The 13,538-nt window shown below is 47.6% G+C and overlaps 32 non-coding genes and 15 pseudogenes across 32 annotated transcripts in view; all 47 read left to right on the top strand.

Annotated features, from left to right (window-relative positions):
• Positions 1-97, top strand: part of LOC138548538 (5S ribosomal RNA) — a 119-nt gene extending 22 nt beyond the window's left edge. The window contains exon 1 of the ribosomal RNA XR_011292337.1: positions 1-97. This exon is cut by the window's left edge and continues 22 nt beyond it. This is a non-coding gene — a ribosomal RNA (5S ribosomal RNA).
• A 106-nt stretch (positions 98-203) lies between these two features.
• LOC138541787 (5S ribosomal RNA) lies at positions 204-322 on the top strand. The gene has a single exon (XR_011289784.1). It is a non-coding gene; the product is annotated as a 5S ribosomal RNA (ribosomal RNA).
• A 106-nt stretch (positions 323-428) lies between these two features.
• Positions 429-547, top strand: LOC138551129 (5S ribosomal RNA). Its single transcript, XR_011294861.1, has one exon. It is a non-coding gene; the product is annotated as a 5S ribosomal RNA (ribosomal RNA).
• Positions 548-653: 106 nt separating this feature from the next.
• LOC138548578 (5S ribosomal RNA) lies at positions 654-772 on the top strand. The gene has a single exon (XR_011292374.1). It is a non-coding gene; the product is annotated as a 5S ribosomal RNA (ribosomal RNA).
• A 106-nt stretch (positions 773-878) lies between these two features.
• Positions 879-997, top strand: LOC138539184 (5S ribosomal RNA). Its single transcript, XR_011287259.1, has one exon. It is a non-coding gene; the product is annotated as a 5S ribosomal RNA (ribosomal RNA).
• A 98-nt stretch (positions 998-1,095) lies between these two features.
• Positions 1,096-1,204, top strand: LOC138543821 (5S ribosomal RNA; annotated as a pseudogene).
• Positions 1,205-1,667: 463 nt separating this feature from the next.
• LOC138549389 (5S ribosomal RNA) lies at positions 1,668-1,786 on the top strand. Its single transcript, XR_011293171.1, has one exon. It is a non-coding gene; the product is annotated as a 5S ribosomal RNA (ribosomal RNA).
• Positions 1,787-1,892: 106 nt separating this feature from the next.
• LOC138550781 (5S ribosomal RNA) lies at positions 1,893-2,011 on the top strand. Its single transcript, XR_011294527.1, has one exon. It is a non-coding gene; the product is annotated as a 5S ribosomal RNA (ribosomal RNA).
• Positions 2,012-2,117: 106 nt separating this feature from the next.
• Positions 2,118-2,236, top strand: LOC138542214 (5S ribosomal RNA). Its single transcript, XR_011290201.1, has one exon. It is a non-coding gene; the product is annotated as a 5S ribosomal RNA (ribosomal RNA).
• A 106-nt stretch (positions 2,237-2,342) lies between these two features.
• Positions 2,343-2,461, top strand: LOC138548453 (5S ribosomal RNA). The gene has a single exon (XR_011292255.1). It is a non-coding gene; the product is annotated as a 5S ribosomal RNA (ribosomal RNA).
• A 106-nt stretch (positions 2,462-2,567) lies between these two features.
• On the top strand, positions 2,568-2,676 carry LOC138543822 (5S ribosomal RNA; annotated as a pseudogene).
• A 463-nt stretch (positions 2,677-3,139) lies between these two features.
• Positions 3,140-3,258, top strand: LOC138537838 (5S ribosomal RNA). The gene has a single exon (XR_011285960.1). It is a non-coding gene; the product is annotated as a 5S ribosomal RNA (ribosomal RNA).
• A 106-nt stretch (positions 3,259-3,364) lies between these two features.
• On the top strand, positions 3,365-3,483 carry LOC138542459 (5S ribosomal RNA). Its single transcript, XR_011290440.1, has one exon. It is a non-coding gene; the product is annotated as a 5S ribosomal RNA (ribosomal RNA).
• Positions 3,484-3,589: 106 nt separating this feature from the next.
• Positions 3,590-3,698, top strand: LOC138543824 (5S ribosomal RNA; annotated as a pseudogene).
• Positions 3,699-4,161: 463 nt separating this feature from the next.
• LOC138547182 (5S ribosomal RNA) lies at positions 4,162-4,280 on the top strand. Its single transcript, XR_011291031.1, has one exon. It is a non-coding gene; the product is annotated as a 5S ribosomal RNA (ribosomal RNA).
• Positions 4,281-4,386: 106 nt separating this feature from the next.
• Positions 4,387-4,495, top strand: LOC138545640 (5S ribosomal RNA; annotated as a pseudogene).
• Positions 4,496-4,601: 106 nt separating this feature from the next.
• Positions 4,602-4,720, top strand: LOC138541788 (5S ribosomal RNA). Its single transcript, XR_011289785.1, has one exon. It is a non-coding gene; the product is annotated as a 5S ribosomal RNA (ribosomal RNA).
• Positions 4,721-4,826: 106 nt separating this feature from the next.
• LOC138546524 (5S ribosomal RNA) lies at positions 4,827-4,945 on the top strand. The gene has a single exon (XR_011290934.1). It is a non-coding gene; the product is annotated as a 5S ribosomal RNA (ribosomal RNA).
• Positions 4,946-5,051: 106 nt separating this feature from the next.
• Positions 5,052-5,170, top strand: LOC138541381 (5S ribosomal RNA). Its single transcript, XR_011289390.1, has one exon. It is a non-coding gene; the product is annotated as a 5S ribosomal RNA (ribosomal RNA).
• A 106-nt stretch (positions 5,171-5,276) lies between these two features.
• On the top strand, positions 5,277-5,395 carry LOC138548535 (5S ribosomal RNA). Its single transcript, XR_011292334.1, has one exon. It is a non-coding gene; the product is annotated as a 5S ribosomal RNA (ribosomal RNA).
• A 98-nt stretch (positions 5,396-5,493) lies between these two features.
• Positions 5,494-5,602, top strand: LOC138543825 (5S ribosomal RNA; annotated as a pseudogene).
• Positions 5,603-6,065: 463 nt separating this feature from the next.
• LOC138549390 (5S ribosomal RNA) lies at positions 6,066-6,184 on the top strand. Its single transcript, XR_011293172.1, has one exon. It is a non-coding gene; the product is annotated as a 5S ribosomal RNA (ribosomal RNA).
• A 106-nt stretch (positions 6,185-6,290) lies between these two features.
• Positions 6,291-6,409, top strand: LOC138537951 (5S ribosomal RNA). Its single transcript, XR_011286069.1, has one exon. It is a non-coding gene; the product is annotated as a 5S ribosomal RNA (ribosomal RNA).
• Positions 6,410-6,515: 106 nt separating this feature from the next.
• On the top strand, positions 6,516-6,634 carry LOC138542215 (5S ribosomal RNA). Its single transcript, XR_011290202.1, has one exon. It is a non-coding gene; the product is annotated as a 5S ribosomal RNA (ribosomal RNA).
• A 106-nt stretch (positions 6,635-6,740) lies between these two features.
• On the top strand, positions 6,741-6,859 carry LOC138548454 (5S ribosomal RNA). The gene has a single exon (XR_011292256.1). It is a non-coding gene; the product is annotated as a 5S ribosomal RNA (ribosomal RNA).
• A 106-nt stretch (positions 6,860-6,965) lies between these two features.
• On the top strand, positions 6,966-7,074 carry LOC138543827 (5S ribosomal RNA; annotated as a pseudogene).
• Positions 7,075-7,537: 463 nt separating this feature from the next.
• LOC138537839 (5S ribosomal RNA) lies at positions 7,538-7,656 on the top strand. The gene has a single exon (XR_011285961.1). It is a non-coding gene; the product is annotated as a 5S ribosomal RNA (ribosomal RNA).
• Positions 7,657-7,762: 106 nt separating this feature from the next.
• On the top strand, positions 7,763-7,881 carry LOC138542675 (5S ribosomal RNA; annotated as a pseudogene).
• A 106-nt stretch (positions 7,882-7,987) lies between these two features.
• LOC138545447 (5S ribosomal RNA) lies at positions 7,988-8,096 on the top strand (annotated as a pseudogene).
• Positions 8,097-8,549: 453 nt separating this feature from the next.
• Positions 8,550-8,668, top strand: LOC138549391 (5S ribosomal RNA). The gene has a single exon (XR_011293173.1). It is a non-coding gene; the product is annotated as a 5S ribosomal RNA (ribosomal RNA).
• A 106-nt stretch (positions 8,669-8,774) lies between these two features.
• On the top strand, positions 8,775-8,893 carry LOC138550782 (5S ribosomal RNA). Its single transcript, XR_011294528.1, has one exon. It is a non-coding gene; the product is annotated as a 5S ribosomal RNA (ribosomal RNA).
• A 106-nt stretch (positions 8,894-8,999) lies between these two features.
• On the top strand, positions 9,000-9,118 carry LOC138542559 (5S ribosomal RNA; annotated as a pseudogene).
• A 106-nt stretch (positions 9,119-9,224) lies between these two features.
• On the top strand, positions 9,225-9,343 carry LOC138548455 (5S ribosomal RNA). The gene has a single exon (XR_011292257.1). It is a non-coding gene; the product is annotated as a 5S ribosomal RNA (ribosomal RNA).
• A 106-nt stretch (positions 9,344-9,449) lies between these two features.
• Positions 9,450-9,558, top strand: LOC138543828 (5S ribosomal RNA; annotated as a pseudogene).
• Positions 9,559-10,021: 463 nt separating this feature from the next.
• LOC138549392 (5S ribosomal RNA) lies at positions 10,022-10,140 on the top strand. The gene has a single exon (XR_011293174.1). It is a non-coding gene; the product is annotated as a 5S ribosomal RNA (ribosomal RNA).
• Positions 10,141-10,246: 106 nt separating this feature from the next.
• LOC138542562 (5S ribosomal RNA) lies at positions 10,247-10,365 on the top strand (annotated as a pseudogene).
• A 90-nt stretch (positions 10,366-10,455) lies between these two features.
• On the top strand, positions 10,456-10,574 carry LOC138542216 (5S ribosomal RNA). Its single transcript, XR_011290203.1, has one exon. It is a non-coding gene; the product is annotated as a 5S ribosomal RNA (ribosomal RNA).
• A 106-nt stretch (positions 10,575-10,680) lies between these two features.
• Positions 10,681-10,799, top strand: LOC138548456 (5S ribosomal RNA). Its single transcript, XR_011292258.1, has one exon. It is a non-coding gene; the product is annotated as a 5S ribosomal RNA (ribosomal RNA).
• Positions 10,800-10,905: 106 nt separating this feature from the next.
• On the top strand, positions 10,906-11,014 carry LOC138543829 (5S ribosomal RNA; annotated as a pseudogene).
• Positions 11,015-11,477: 463 nt separating this feature from the next.
• On the top strand, positions 11,478-11,596 carry LOC138537840 (5S ribosomal RNA). The gene has a single exon (XR_011285962.1). It is a non-coding gene; the product is annotated as a 5S ribosomal RNA (ribosomal RNA).
• A 106-nt stretch (positions 11,597-11,702) lies between these two features.
• LOC138542676 (5S ribosomal RNA) lies at positions 11,703-11,821 on the top strand (annotated as a pseudogene).
• Positions 11,822-11,927: 106 nt separating this feature from the next.
• LOC138545449 (5S ribosomal RNA) lies at positions 11,928-12,036 on the top strand (annotated as a pseudogene).
• Positions 12,037-12,499: 463 nt separating this feature from the next.
• On the top strand, positions 12,500-12,618 carry LOC138549593 (5S ribosomal RNA). Its single transcript, XR_011293372.1, has one exon. It is a non-coding gene; the product is annotated as a 5S ribosomal RNA (ribosomal RNA).
• A 106-nt stretch (positions 12,619-12,724) lies between these two features.
• Positions 12,725-12,833, top strand: LOC138545641 (5S ribosomal RNA; annotated as a pseudogene).
• Positions 12,834-12,939: 106 nt separating this feature from the next.
• On the top strand, positions 12,940-13,058 carry LOC138541789 (5S ribosomal RNA). The gene has a single exon (XR_011289786.1). It is a non-coding gene; the product is annotated as a 5S ribosomal RNA (ribosomal RNA).
• Positions 13,059-13,164: 106 nt separating this feature from the next.
• On the top strand, positions 13,165-13,283 carry LOC138546535 (5S ribosomal RNA). The gene has a single exon (XR_011290935.1). It is a non-coding gene; the product is annotated as a 5S ribosomal RNA (ribosomal RNA).
• Positions 13,284-13,389: 106 nt separating this feature from the next.
• LOC138550888 (5S ribosomal RNA) lies at positions 13,390-13,508 on the top strand. The gene has a single exon (XR_011294630.1). It is a non-coding gene; the product is annotated as a 5S ribosomal RNA (ribosomal RNA).
• The last annotated feature ends 30 nt before the right edge of the window (positions 13,509-13,538 follow it).

The raw sequence follows: 13,538 nt of genomic DNA on the forward strand, positions 1-13,538 counted from the left end.
ATGCGCCCGATCTCATCTGATCTCGGAAGCTAAGCAGTGTCGGGCCTCGTTAGTACCTGGATGGGAGACCGCCTGGGAATACCAGGTGCTGTAGGCTTTTTTGTGCTCCAAGTTCAGGAAGTGAGCCATTTCTCAATTGCCATTCAAAACTGCAAGGTCTAGCTGACTAGATGCTTAAAAGTACAAAACTCACTAGGCCCAGAGACTACGGACACACCACACTGATTGCGCCCGATCTCGTCTGATCTCGGAAGCTAAGCAGTGTCGGGCCTAGTTAGTACCTGGATGGGAGACCACCTGGGAATACCAGGTGCTGTAGGCTTTTTTGTGCTCCAAGTTCAGGAAGTGAGCCATTTCACAATTGCCTTTCAAAACTGCAAGGTCTAGCCGACTAGATGCTTAAAAGTACAAAACTCACTAGGCCCAGAGCCTACGGCCACACCACACTGAATGCGCCTGATCTCGTCTGATCTCAGAAGCTAAGCAGTGTCGGGCCTAGTTAGTACCTGGATGGGAGACTGCCTGGGAATACCAGGTGCTGTAGGCTTTTTTGTACTCCAAGTTCAGGAAGTGAGCCATTTCTCAATTGCCTTTCAAAACTGCAAGGTCTAGCCGACTAGATGCTTAAAAGTACAAAACTCACAAGGCCCAGAGCCTACGGCCACACCACACTGAATGCGCCCGATCTCGTCTGATCTCGGAAGCTAAGCAGTGTCGGGCCTTGTTAGTACCTGGATGGGAGACCGCCTGGGAATACCAGGTGCTGTAGGCTTTTTTGTGCTCCAAGTTCAGGAAGTGAGCCATTTCTCAATTGCCTTTCAAAACTGCAAGGTCTAGCTGACTAGATGCTTAAAAGTACAAAACTCACTAGGCCCAGAGCCTACGGCCACACCACACTGATTGCGCCCGATCTCGTCTGATCTCAGAAGCTAAGCAGTGTCGGGCCTAGTTAGTACCTGGATGGGAGACCACCTGGGAATACCAGGTGCTGTAGGCTTTTTTGTACTCCAAGTTCAGGAAGTGAGCCATTTCACAATTGCCTGTCAAAACTGCAAGGTCTAGCCGACTAGATGCTTAAAAGTACAAAACTCCAGAGCCTACGGCCACACCACACTGAATGCGCCCGATCTCGGAAGCTAAGCAGGGTCGGGCCTAGTTAGTACCTGGATGGGAGACTGCCTGGGAATACCAGGTGCTGTAGGCTTTTTTGTGCTCCATGATTAGTAATTGCGCAACTTCTCAATTATTTTTCAAATTTGGTATGTTTCCAAAATAATTGTATCCCGTTTTATAGCGGAAATGTTGGACAACATCATGAGGGCTGGAGCTACCTTTTTACATAGAATTAGCATACAGGTAGTGTGTTCATGGGTAATAAATCGACTTTCACATGTAATGCAGTACAGAGAATATTGAGTCCTTCAAGAGGCATGAAAGAAAACCATTATTGTGTTGATTGTTCTCTCCACCTCCCTGCAACAGACACAGGATGGATGAATTAAAGTTATCCTACCAGACATAGGAGTCCTGAATGGGCCCACCAGTCTTATATATCTCGCCTGATCGAGCCTGATCGAGCGATGAGCGTGGTATCATGTTGCAAGTGGCTGCATGGCTTAGCTTACTAAATGCAAATGCATAAGAGTAATATTCTTAGCGTTCCTAGAGCCTACGGCCACACCACACTGAATGCACCCGATCTCGTCTGATCTCGGAAGTTAAGCAGTGTCAGGCCTAGTTAGTACCTGGATGGGAGACCGCCTGGGAATACCAGGTGCTGTAGGCTTTTTTGTGCTCCAAGTTCAGGAAGTGAGCCCTTTCTCAATTGCCTTTTAAAACTGCAAGGTCTAGCCGACTAGATGCTTAAAAGTACAAAACTCACAAGGCCCAGAGCCTACGGCCACACCACACTGAATGCGCCCGATCTCGTCTGATCTCGGAAGCTAAGCAGTGTCGGGCCTCGTTAGTACCTGGATGGGAGACCGCCTGGGAATACCAGGTGCTGTAGGCTTTTTTGTGCTCCAAGTTCAGGAAGTGAGCCATTTCTCAATTGCCTTTCAAAACTGCAAGGTCTAGCTGACTAGATGCTTAAAAGTACAAAACTCACAAGGCCCAGAGCCTACGGCCACACCACACTGAATGCGCCCCATCTCGTCTGATCTCGGAAGCTAAGCAGTGTCGGGCCTCGTTAGTACCTGGATGGGAGACCGCCTGGGAATACCAGGTGCTGTAGGCTTTTTTGTGCTCCAAGTTCAGGAAGTGAGCCATTTCTCAATTGCCTTTCAAAACTGCAAGGTCTAGCTGACTAGATGCTTAAAAGTACAAAACTCACTAGGCCCAGAGCCTACGGCCACACCACACTGATTGCGCCCGATCTCGTCTGATCTCGGAAGCTAAGCAGTGTCGGGCCTAGTTAGTACCTGGATGGGAGACCACCTGGGAATACCAGGTGCTGTAGGCTTTTTTGTACTCCAAGTTCAGGAAGTGAGCCATTTCACAATTGCCTTTCAAAACTGCAAGGTCTAGCCGACTAGATGCTTAAAAGTACAAAACTCACTAGGCCCAGAGCCTACGGCCACACCACACTGAATGCGCCCGATCTCGGAAGCTAAGCAGGGTCGGGCCTAGTTAGTACCTGGATGGGAGACTGCCTGGGAATACCAGGTGCTGTAGGCTTTTTTGTGCTCCATGATTAGTAATTGCGCAACTTCTCAATTATTTTTCAAATTTGGTATGTTTCCAAAATAATTGTATCCCGTTTTATAGCGGAAATGTTGGACAACATCATGAGGGCTGGAGCTACCTTTTTACATAGAATTAGCATACAGGTAGTGTGTTCATGGGTAATAAATCGACTTTCACATGTAATGCAGTACAGAGAATATTGAGTCCTTCAAGAGGCATGAAAGAAAACCATTATTGTGTTGATTGTTCTCTCCACCTCCCTGCAACAGACACAGGATGGATGAATTAAAGTTATCCTACCAGACATAGGAGTCCTGAATGGGCCCACCAGTCTTATATATCTCGCCTGATCGAGCCTGATCGAGCGATGAGCGTGGTATCATGTTGCAAGTGGCTGCATGGCTTAGCTTACTAAATGCAAATGCATAAGAGTAATATTCTTAGCATTCCTAGAGCCTACGGCCACACCACACTGAATGCACCCGATCTCGTCTGATCTTGGAAGTTAAGCAGTGTCAGGCCTAGTTAGTACCTGGATGGGAGACCGCCTGGGAATACCAGGTGCTGTAGGCTTTTTTGTGCTCCAAGTTCAGGAAGTGAGCCCTTTCTCAATTGCCTTTTAAAACTGCAAGGTCTAGCCGACTAGATGCTTAAAAGTACAAAACTCACAAGGCCCAGAGCCTACGGCCACACCACACTGAATGCGCCCGATCTCGTCTGATCTTGGAAGCTAAGCAGTGTCTGGCCTCGTTAGTACCTGGATGGGAGACCGCCTGGGAATACCAGGTGCTGTAGGCTTTTTTGTGCTCCAAGTTCAGGAAGTGAGCCATTTCACAATTGCCTTTCAAAACTGCAAGGTCTAGCCGACTAGATGCTTAAAAGTACAAAACTCACTAGGCCCAGAGCCTACGGCCACACCACACTGAATGCGCCCGATCTCGGAAGCTAAGCAGGGTCGGGCCTAGTTAGTACCTGGATGGGAGACTGCCTGGGAATACCAGGTGCTGTAGGCTTTTTTGTGCTCCATGATTAGTAATTGCGCAACTTCTCAATTATTTTTCAAATTTGGTATGTTTCCAAAATAATTGTATCCCGTTTTATAGCGGAAATGTTGGACAACATCATGAGGGCTGGAGCTACCTTTTTACATAGAATTAGCATACAGGTAGTGTGTTCATGGGTAATAAATCGACTTTCACATGTAATGCAGTACAGAGAATATTGAGTCCTTCAAGAGGCATGAAAGAAAACCATTATTGTGTTGATTGTTCTCTCCACCTCCCTGCAACAGACACAGGATGGATGAATTAAAGTTATCCTACCAGACATAGGAGTCCTGAATGGGCCCACCAGTCTTATATATCTCGCCTGATCGAGCCTGATCGAGCGATGAGCGTGGTATCATGTTGCAAGTGGCTGCATGGCTTAGCTTACTAAATGCAAATGCATAAGAGTAATATTCTTAGCATTTCTAGAGCCTACGGCCACACCACACTGAATGCACCCGATCTCGTCTGATCTCGGAAGTTAAGCAGTGTTAGGCCTAGTTAGTACCTGGATGGGAGACCGCCTGGGAATACCAGGTGCTGTAGGCTTTTTTGTGTTCCAAGTTCAGGAAGTGAGCCATTTCACAATTGCCTTTCAAAACTGCAAGGTCTAGCCGACTAGATGCTTAAAAGTACAAAACTCACAAGGCCCAGAGCCTACGGCCACACCACACTGAATGCGTCTGATCTCGGAAGCTAAGCTGTGTCGGGCCTCGTTAGTACCTGGATGGGAGACCGCCTGGGAATACCAGGTGCTGTAGGCTTTTTTGTGCTCCAAGTTCAGGAAGTGAGCCATTTCTCAATTGCCATTCAAAACTGCAAGGTCTAGCTGACTAGATGCTTAAAAGTACAAAACTCACTAGGCCCAGAGACTACGGACACACCACACTGATTGCGCCCGATCTCGTCTGATCTCGGAAGCTAAGCAGTGTCGGGCCTAGTTAGTACCTGGATGGGAGACCACCTGGGAATACCAGGTGCTGTAGGCTTTTTTGTGCTCCAAGTTCAGGAAGTGAGCCATTTCACAATTGCCTTTCAAAACTGCAAGGTCTAGCCGACTAGATGCTTAAAAGTACAAAACTCACTAGGCCCAGAGCCTACGGCCACACCACACTGAATGCGCCTGATCTCGTCTGATCTCAGAAGCTAAGCAGTGTCGGGCCTAGTTAGTACCTGGATGGGAGACCGCCTGGGAATACCAGGTGCTGTAGGCTTTTTTGTACTCCAAGTTCAGGAAGTGAGCCATTTCTCAATTTCCTTTCAAAACTGCAAGGTCTAGCTGACTAGATGCTTAAAAGTACAAAACTCACTAGGCCCAGAGCCTACGGCCACACCACACTGATTGCGCCCGATCTCGTCTGATCTCGGAAGCTAAGCAGTGTCGGGCATTGTTAGTACCTGGATGGGAGACCGCCTGGGAATACCAGGTGCTGTAGGCTTTTTTGTGCTCCAAGTTCAGGAAGTGAGCCATTTCTCAATTGCCTTTCAAAACTGCAAGGTCTAGCTGACTAGATGCTTAAAAGTACAAAACTCACTAGGCCCAGAGCCTACAGCCACACCACACTGATTGCGCCCGATCTCGTCTGATCTCGGAAGCTAAGCAGTGTCGGGCCTAGTTAGTACCTGGATGGGAGACCACCTGGGAATACCAGGTGCTGTAGGCTTTTTTGTACTCCAAGTTCAGGAAGTGAGCCATTTCACAATTGCCTGTCAAAACTGCAAGGTCTAGCCGACTAGATGCTTAAAAGTACAAAACTCCAGAGCCTACGGCCACACCACACTGAATGCGCCCGATCTCGGAAGCTAAGCAGGGTCGGGCCTAGTTAGTACCTGGATGGGAGACTGCCTGGGAATACCAGGTGCTGTAGGCTTTTTTGTGCTCCATGATTAGTAATTGCGCAACTTCTCAATTATTTTTCAAATTTGGTATGTTTCCAAAATAATTGTATCCCGTTTTATAGCGGAAATGTTGGACAACATCATGAGGGCTGGAGCTACCTTTTTACATAGAATTAGCATACAGGTAGTGTGTTCATGGGTAATAAATCGACTTTCACATGTAATGCAGTACAGAGAATATTGAGTCCTTCAAGAGGCATGAAAGAAAACCATTATTGTGTTGATTGTTCTCTCCACCTCCCTGCAACAGACACAGGATGGATGAATTAAAGTTATCCTACCAGACATAGGAGTCCTGAATGGGCCCACCAGTCTTATATATCTCGCCTGATCGAGCCTGATCGAGCGATGAGCGTGGTATCATGTTGCAAGTGGCTGCATGGCTTAGCTTACTAAATGCAAATGCATAAGAGTAATATTCTTAGCGTTCCTAGAGCCTACGGCCACACCACACTGAATGCACCCGATCTCGTCTGATCTCGGAAGTTAAGCAGTGTCAGGCCTAGTTAGTACCTGGATGGGAGACCGCCTGGGAATACCAGGTGCTGTAGGCTTTTTTGTGCTCCAAGTTCAGGAAGTGAGCCCTTTCTCAATTGCCTTTTAAAACTGCAAGGTCTAGCCGACTAGATGCTTAAAAGTACAAAACTCACAAGGCCCAGAGCCTACGGCCACACCACACTGAATGCGCCCGATCTCGTCTGATCTCGGAAGCTAAGCAGTGTCGGGCCTCGTTAGTACCTGGATGGGAGACCGGCTGGGAATACCAGGTGCTGTAGGCTTTTTTGTGCTCCAAGTTCAGGAAGTGAGCCATTTCTCAATTGCCTTTCAAAACTGCAAGGTCTAGCTGACTAGATGCTTAAAAGTACAAAACTCACAAGGCCCAGAGCCTACGGCCACACCACACTGAATGCGCCCCATCTCGTCTGATCTCGGAAGCTAAGCAGTGTCGGGCCTCGTTAGTACCTGGATGGGAGACCGCCTGGGAATACCAGGTGCTGTAGGCTTTTTTGTGCTCCAAGTTCAGGAAGTGAGCCATTTCTCAATTGCCTTTCAAAACTGCAAGGTCTAGCTGACTAGATGCTTAAAAGTACAAAACTCACTAGGCCCAGAGCCTACGGCCACACCACACTGATTGCGCCCGATCTCGTCTGATCTCGGAAGCTAAGCAGTGTCGGGCCTAGTTAGTACCTGGATGGGAGACCACCTGGGAATACCAGGTGCTGTAGGCTTTTTTGTACTCCAAGTTCAGGAAGTGAGCCATTTCACAATTGCCTTTCAAAACTGCAAGGTCTAGCCGACTAGATGCTTAAAAGTACAAAACTCACTAGGCCCAGAGCCTACGGCCACACCACACTGAATGCGCCCGATCTCGGAAGCTAAGCAGGGTCGGGCCTAGTTAGTACCTGGATGGGAGACTGCCTGGGAATACCAGGTGCTGTAGGCTTTTTTGTGCTCCATGATTAGTAATTGCGCAACTTCTCAATTATTTTTCAAATTTGGTATGTTTCCAAAATAATTGTATCCCGTTTTATAGCGGAAATGTTGGACAACATCATGAGGGCTGGAGCTACCTTTTTACATAGAATTAGCATACAGGTAGTGTGTTCATGGGTAATAAATCGACTTTCACATGTAATGCAGTACAGAGAATATTGAGTCCTTCAAGAGGCATGAAAGAAAACCATTATTGTGTTGATTGTTCTCTCCACCTCCCTGCAACAGACACAGGATGGATGAATTAAAGTTATCCTACCAGACATAGGAGTCCTGAATGGGCCCACCAGTCTTATATATCTCGCCTGATCGAGCCTGATCGAGCGATGAGCGTGGTATCATGTTGCAAGTGGCTGCATGGCTTAGCTTACTAAATGCAAATGCATAAGAGTAATATTCTTAGCATTCCTAGAGCCTACGGCCACACCACACTGAATGCACCCGATCTCGTCTGATCTTGGAAGTTAAGCAGTGTCAGGCCTAGTTAGTACCTGGATGGGAGACCGCCTGGGAATACCAGGTGCTGTAGGCTTTTTTGTGCTCCAAGTTCAGGAAGTGAGCCCTTTCTCAATTGCCTTTTAAAACTGCAAGGTCTAGCCGACTAGATGCTTAAAAGTACAAAACTCACAAGGCCCAGAGCCTACGGCCACACCACACTGAATGCGCCCGATCTCGTCTGATCTTGGAAGCTAAGCAGTGTCTGGCCCCCTTAGTACCTGGATGGGAGACCGCCTGGGAATACCAGGTGCTGTAGGCTTTTTTGTGCTCCAAGTTCAGGAAGTGAGCCATTTCACAATTGCCTTTCAAAACTGCAAGGTCTAGCCGACTAGATGCTTAAAAGTACAAAACTCACTAGGCCCAGAGCCTACGGCCACACCACACTGAATGCGCCCGATCTCAGAAGCTAAGCAGGGTCGGGCCTAGTTAGTACCTGGATGGGAGACTGCCTGGGAATACCAGGTGCTGTAGGCTTTTTTGTGCTCCATGATTAGTAATTGCGCAACTTCTCAATTATTTTTCAAATTTGGTATGTTTCCAAAATAATTGTATCCCGTTTTATAGCGGAAATGTTGGACAACATCATGAGGGCTGGAGCTACCTTTTTACATAGAATTAGCATACAGGTAGTGTGTTCATGGGTAATAAATCGACTTTCACATGTAATGCAGTACAGAGAATATTGAGTCCTTCAAGAGGCATGAAAGAAAACCATTATTGTGTTGATTGTTCTCTCCACCTCCCTGCAACAGACACAGGATGGATGAATTAAAGTTATCCTACCAGACATAGGAGTCCTGAATGGGCCCACCAGTCTTATATATCTCGCCTGATCGAGCGATGAGCGTGGTATCATGTTGCAAGTGGCTGCATGGCTTAGCTTACTAAATGCAAATGCATAAGAGTAATATTCTTAGCGTTCCTAGAGCCTACGGCCACACCACACTGAATGCACCCGATCTCGTCTGATCTCGGAAGTTAAGCAGTGTCAGGCCTAGTTAGTACCTGGATGGGAGACCGCCTGGGAATACCAGGTGCTGTAGGCTTTTTTGTGCTCCAAGTTCAGGAAGTGAGCCCTTTCTCAATTGCCTTTTAAAACTGCAAGGTCTAGCCGACTAGATGCTTAAAAGTACAAAACTCACAAGGCCCAGAGCCTACGGCCACACCACACTGAATGCGCCCGATCTCGTCTGATCTCGGAAGCTAAGCAGTGTCGGGCCTCGTTAGTACCTGGATGGGAGACCGCCTGGGAATACCAGGTGCTGTAGGCTTTTTTGTGCTCCAAGTTCAGGAAGTGAGCCATTTCTCAATTGCCTTTCAAAACTGCAAGGTCTAGCTGACTAGATGCTTAAAAGTACAAAACTCACAAGGCCCAGAGCCTACGGCCACACCACACTGAATGCGCCCCATCTCGTCTGATCTCGGAAGCTAAGCAGTGTCGGGCCTCGTTAGTACCTGGATGGGAGACTGCCTGGGAATACCAGGTGCTGTAGGCTTTTTTGTGCTCCAAGTTCAGGAAGTGAGCCATTTCTCAATTGCCTTTCAAAACTGCAAGGTCTAGCTGACTAGATGCTTAAAAGTACAAAACTCACTAGGCCCAGAGCCTACGGCCACACCACACTGATTGCGCCCGATCTCGTCTGATCTCGGAAGCTAAGCAGTGTCGGGCCTAGTTAGTACCTGGATGGGAGACCACCTGGGAATACCAGGTGCTGTAGGCTTTTTTGTACTCCAAGTTCAGGAAGTGAGCCATTTCACAATTGCCTTTCAAAACTGCAAGGTCTAGCCGACTAGATGCTTAAAAGTACAAAACTCACTAGGCCCAGAGCCTACGGCCACACCACACTGAATGCGCCCGATCTCGGAAGCTAAGCAGGGTCGGGCCTAGTTAGTACCTGGATGGGAGACTGCCTGGGAATACCAGGTGCTGTAGGCTTTTTTGTGCTCCATGATTAGTAATTGCGCAACTTCTCAATTATTTTTCAAATTTGGTATGTTTCCAAAATAATTGTATCCCGTTTTATAGCGGAAATGTTGGACAACATCATGAGGGCTGGAGCTACCTTTTTACATAGAATTAGCATACAGGTAGTGTGTTCATGGGTAATAAATCGACTTTCACATGTAATGCAGTACAGAGAATATTGAGTCCTTCAAGAGGCATGAAAGAAAACCATTATTGTGTTGATTGTTCTCTCCACCTCCCTGCAACAGACACAGGATGGATGAATTAAAGTTATCCTACCAGACATAGGAGTCCTGAATGGGCCCACCAGTCTTATATATCTCGCCTGATCGAGCCTGATCGAGCGATGAGCGTGGTATCATGTTGCAAGTGGCTGCATGGCTTAGCTTACTAAATGCAAATGCATAAGAGTAATATTCTTAGCGTTCCTAGAGCCTACGGCCACACCACACTGAATGCACCCGATCTCGTCTGATCTCGGAAGTTAAGCAGTGTCAGGCCTAGTTAGTACCTGGATGGGAGACCGCCTGGGAATACCAGGTGCTGTAGGCTTTTTTGTGCTCCAAGTTCAGGAAGTGAGCCCTTTCTCAATTGCCTTTTAAAACTGCAAGGTCTAGCCGACTAGATGCTTAAAAGTACAAAACTCACAAGGCCCAGAGCCTACGGCCACACCACACTGAATGCGCCCGATCTCGTCTGATCTCGGAAGCTAAGCAGTGTCGGGCCTCGTTAGTACCTGGATGGGAGACCGCCTGGGAATACCAGGTGCTGTAAAGTTCAGGAAGTGAGCCATTTCTCAATTGCCTTTCAAAACTGCAAGGTCTAGCTGACTAGATGCTTAAAAGTACAAAACTCACAAGGCCCAGAGCCTACGGCCACACCACACTGAATGCGCCCCATCTCGTCTGATCTCGGAAGCTAAGCAGTGTCGGGCCTCGTTAGTACCTGGATGGGAGACCGCCTGGGAATACCAGGTGCTGTAGGCTTTTTTGTGCTCCAAGTTCAGGAAGTGAGCCATTTCTCAATTGCCTTTCAAAACTGCAAGGTCTAGCTGACTAGATGCTTAAAAGTACAAAACTCACTAGGCCCAGAGCCTACGGCCACACCACACTGATTGCGCCCGATCTCGTCTGATCTCGGAAGCTAAGCAGTGTCGGGCCTAGTTAGTACCTGGATGGGAGACCACCTGGGAATACCAGGTGCTGTAGGCTTTTTTGTACTCCAAGTTCAGGAAGTGAGCCATTTCACAATTGCCTTTCAAAACTGCAAGGTCTAGCCGACTAGATGCTTAAAAGTACAAAACTCACTAGGCCCAGAGCCTACGGCCACACCACACTGAATGCGCCCGATCTCGGAAGCTAAGCAGGGTCGGGCCTAGTTAGTACCTGGATGGGAGACTGCCTGGGAATACCAGGTGCTGTAGGCTTTTTTGTGCTCCATGATTAGTAATTGCGCAACTTCTCAATTATTTTTCAAATTTGGTATGTTTCCAAAATAATTGTATCCCGTTTTATAGCGGAAATGTTGGACAACATCATGAGGGCTGGAGCTACCTTTTTACATAGAATTAGCATACAGGTAGTGTGTTCATGGGTAATAAATCGACTTTCACATGTAATGCAGTACAGAGAATATTGAGTCCTTCAAGAGGCATGAAAGAAAACCATTATTGTGTTGATTGTTCTCTCCACCTCCCTGCAACAGACACAGGATGGATGAATTAAAGTTATCCTACCAGACATAGGAGTCCTGAATGGGCCCACCAGTCTTATATATCTCGCCTGATCGAGCCTGATCGAGCGATGAGCGTGGTATCATGTTGCAAGTGGCTGCATGGCTTAGCTTACTAAATGCAAATGCATAAGAGTAATATTCTTAGCATTCCTAGAGCCTACGGCCACACCACACTGAATGCACCCGATCTCGTCTGATCTTGGAAGTTAAGCAGTGTCAGGCCTAGTTAGTACCTGGATGGGAGACCGCCTGGGAATACCAGGTGCTGTAGGCTTTTTTGTGCTCCAAGTTCAGGAAGTGAGCCCTTTCTCAATTGCCTTTTAAAACTGCAAGGTCTAGCCGACTAGATGCTTAAAAGTACAAAACTCACAAGGCCCAGAGCCTACGGCCACACCACACTGAATGCGCCCGATCTCGTCTGATCTTGGAAGCTAAGCAGTGTCTGGCCCCCTTAGTACCTGGATGGGAGACCGCCTGGGAATACCAGGTGCTGTAGGCTTTTTTGTGCTCCAAGTTCAGGAAGTGAGCCATTTCACAATTGCCTTTCAAAACTGCAAGGTCTAGCCGACTAGATGCTTAAAAGTACAAAACTCACTAGGCCCAGAGCCTACGGCCACACCACACTGAATGCGCCCGATCTCAGAAGCTAAGCAGGGTCGGGCCTAGTTAGTACCTGGATGGGAGACTGCCTGGGAATACCAGGTGCTGTAGGCTTTTTTGTGCTCCATGATTAGTAATTGCGCAACTTCTCAATTATTTTTCAAATTTGGTATGTTTCCAAAATAATTGTATCCCGTTTTATAGCGGAAATGTTGGACAACATCATGAGGGATGGAGCTACCTTTTTACATAGAATTAGCATACAGGTAGTGTGTTCATGGGTAATAAATCGACTTTCACATGTAATGCAGTACAGAGAATATTGAGTCCTTCAAGAGGCATGAAAGAAAACCATTATTGTGTTGATTGTTCTCTCCACCTCCCTGCAACAGACACAGGATGGATGAATTAAAGTTATCCTACCAGACATAGGAGTCCTGAATGGGCCCACCAGTCTTATATATCTCGCCTGATCGAGCCTGATCGAGCGATGAGCGTGGTATCATGTTGCAAGTGGCTGCATGGCTTAGCTTACTAAATGCAAATGCATAAGAGTAATATTCTTAGCATTTCTAGAGCCTATGGCCACACCACACTGAATGCACCCGATCTCGTCTGATCTCGGAAGTTAAGCAGTGTTAGGCCTAGTTAGTACCTGGATGGGAGACCGCCTGGGAATACCAGGTGCTGTAGGCTTTTTTGTGTTCCAAGTTCAGGAAGTGAGCCATTTCACAATTGCCTTTCAAAACTGCAAGGTCTAGCCGACTAGATGCTTAAAAGTACAAAACTCACAAGGCCCAGAGCCTACGGCCACACCACACTGAATGCGTCTGATCTCGGAAGCTAAGCTGTGTCGGGCCTCGTTAGTACCTGGATGGGAGACCGCCTGGGAATACCAGGTGCTGTAGGCTTTTTTGTGCTCCAAGTTCAGGAAGTGAGCCATTTCTCAATTGCCATTCAAAACTGCAAGGTCTAGCTGACTAGATGCTTAAAAGTACAAAACTCACTAGGCCCAGAGACTACGGACACACCACACTGATTGCGCCCGATCTCGTCTGATCTCGGAAGCTAAGCAGTGTCGGGCCTAGTTAGTACCTGGATGGGAGACCACCTGGGAATACCAGGTGCTGTAGGCTTTTTTGTGCTCCAAGTTCAGGAAGTGAGCCATTTCACAATTGCCTTTCAAAACTGCAAGGTCTAGCCGACTAGATGCTTAAAAGTACAAAACTCACTAGGCCCAGAGCCTACGGCCACACCACACTGAATGCGCCTGATCTCGTCTGATCTCAGAAGCTAAGCAGTGTCGGGCCTAGTTAGTACCTGGATGGGAGACCGCCTGGGAATACCAGGTGCTGTAGGCTTTTTTGTACTCCAAGTTCAGGAAGTGAGCCATTTCTCAATTTCCTTTCAAAACTGCAAGGTCTAGCCGACTAGATGCTTAAAAGTACAAAACTCACAAGGCCCAGAGCCTATGGCCACACCACACTGAATGCGCCCGATCTCGTCTGATCTCGGAAGCTAAGCAGTGTCGGGCCTTGTTAGTACCTGGATGGGAGACCGCCTGGGAATACCAGGTGCTGTAGGCTTTTTTGTGCTCCAAGTTCAGGAAGTGAGCC

Source organism: Ambystoma mexicanum, unplaced genomic scaffold (assembly GCF_040938575.1).
Source record: "Ambystoma mexicanum isolate Mex_15411 unplaced genomic scaffold, UKY_AmexF1_1 Mex_scaf10, whole genome shotgun sequence".
Lineage (NCBI taxonomy): Eukaryota > Metazoa > Chordata > Amphibia > Caudata > Ambystomatidae > Ambystoma > Ambystoma mexicanum.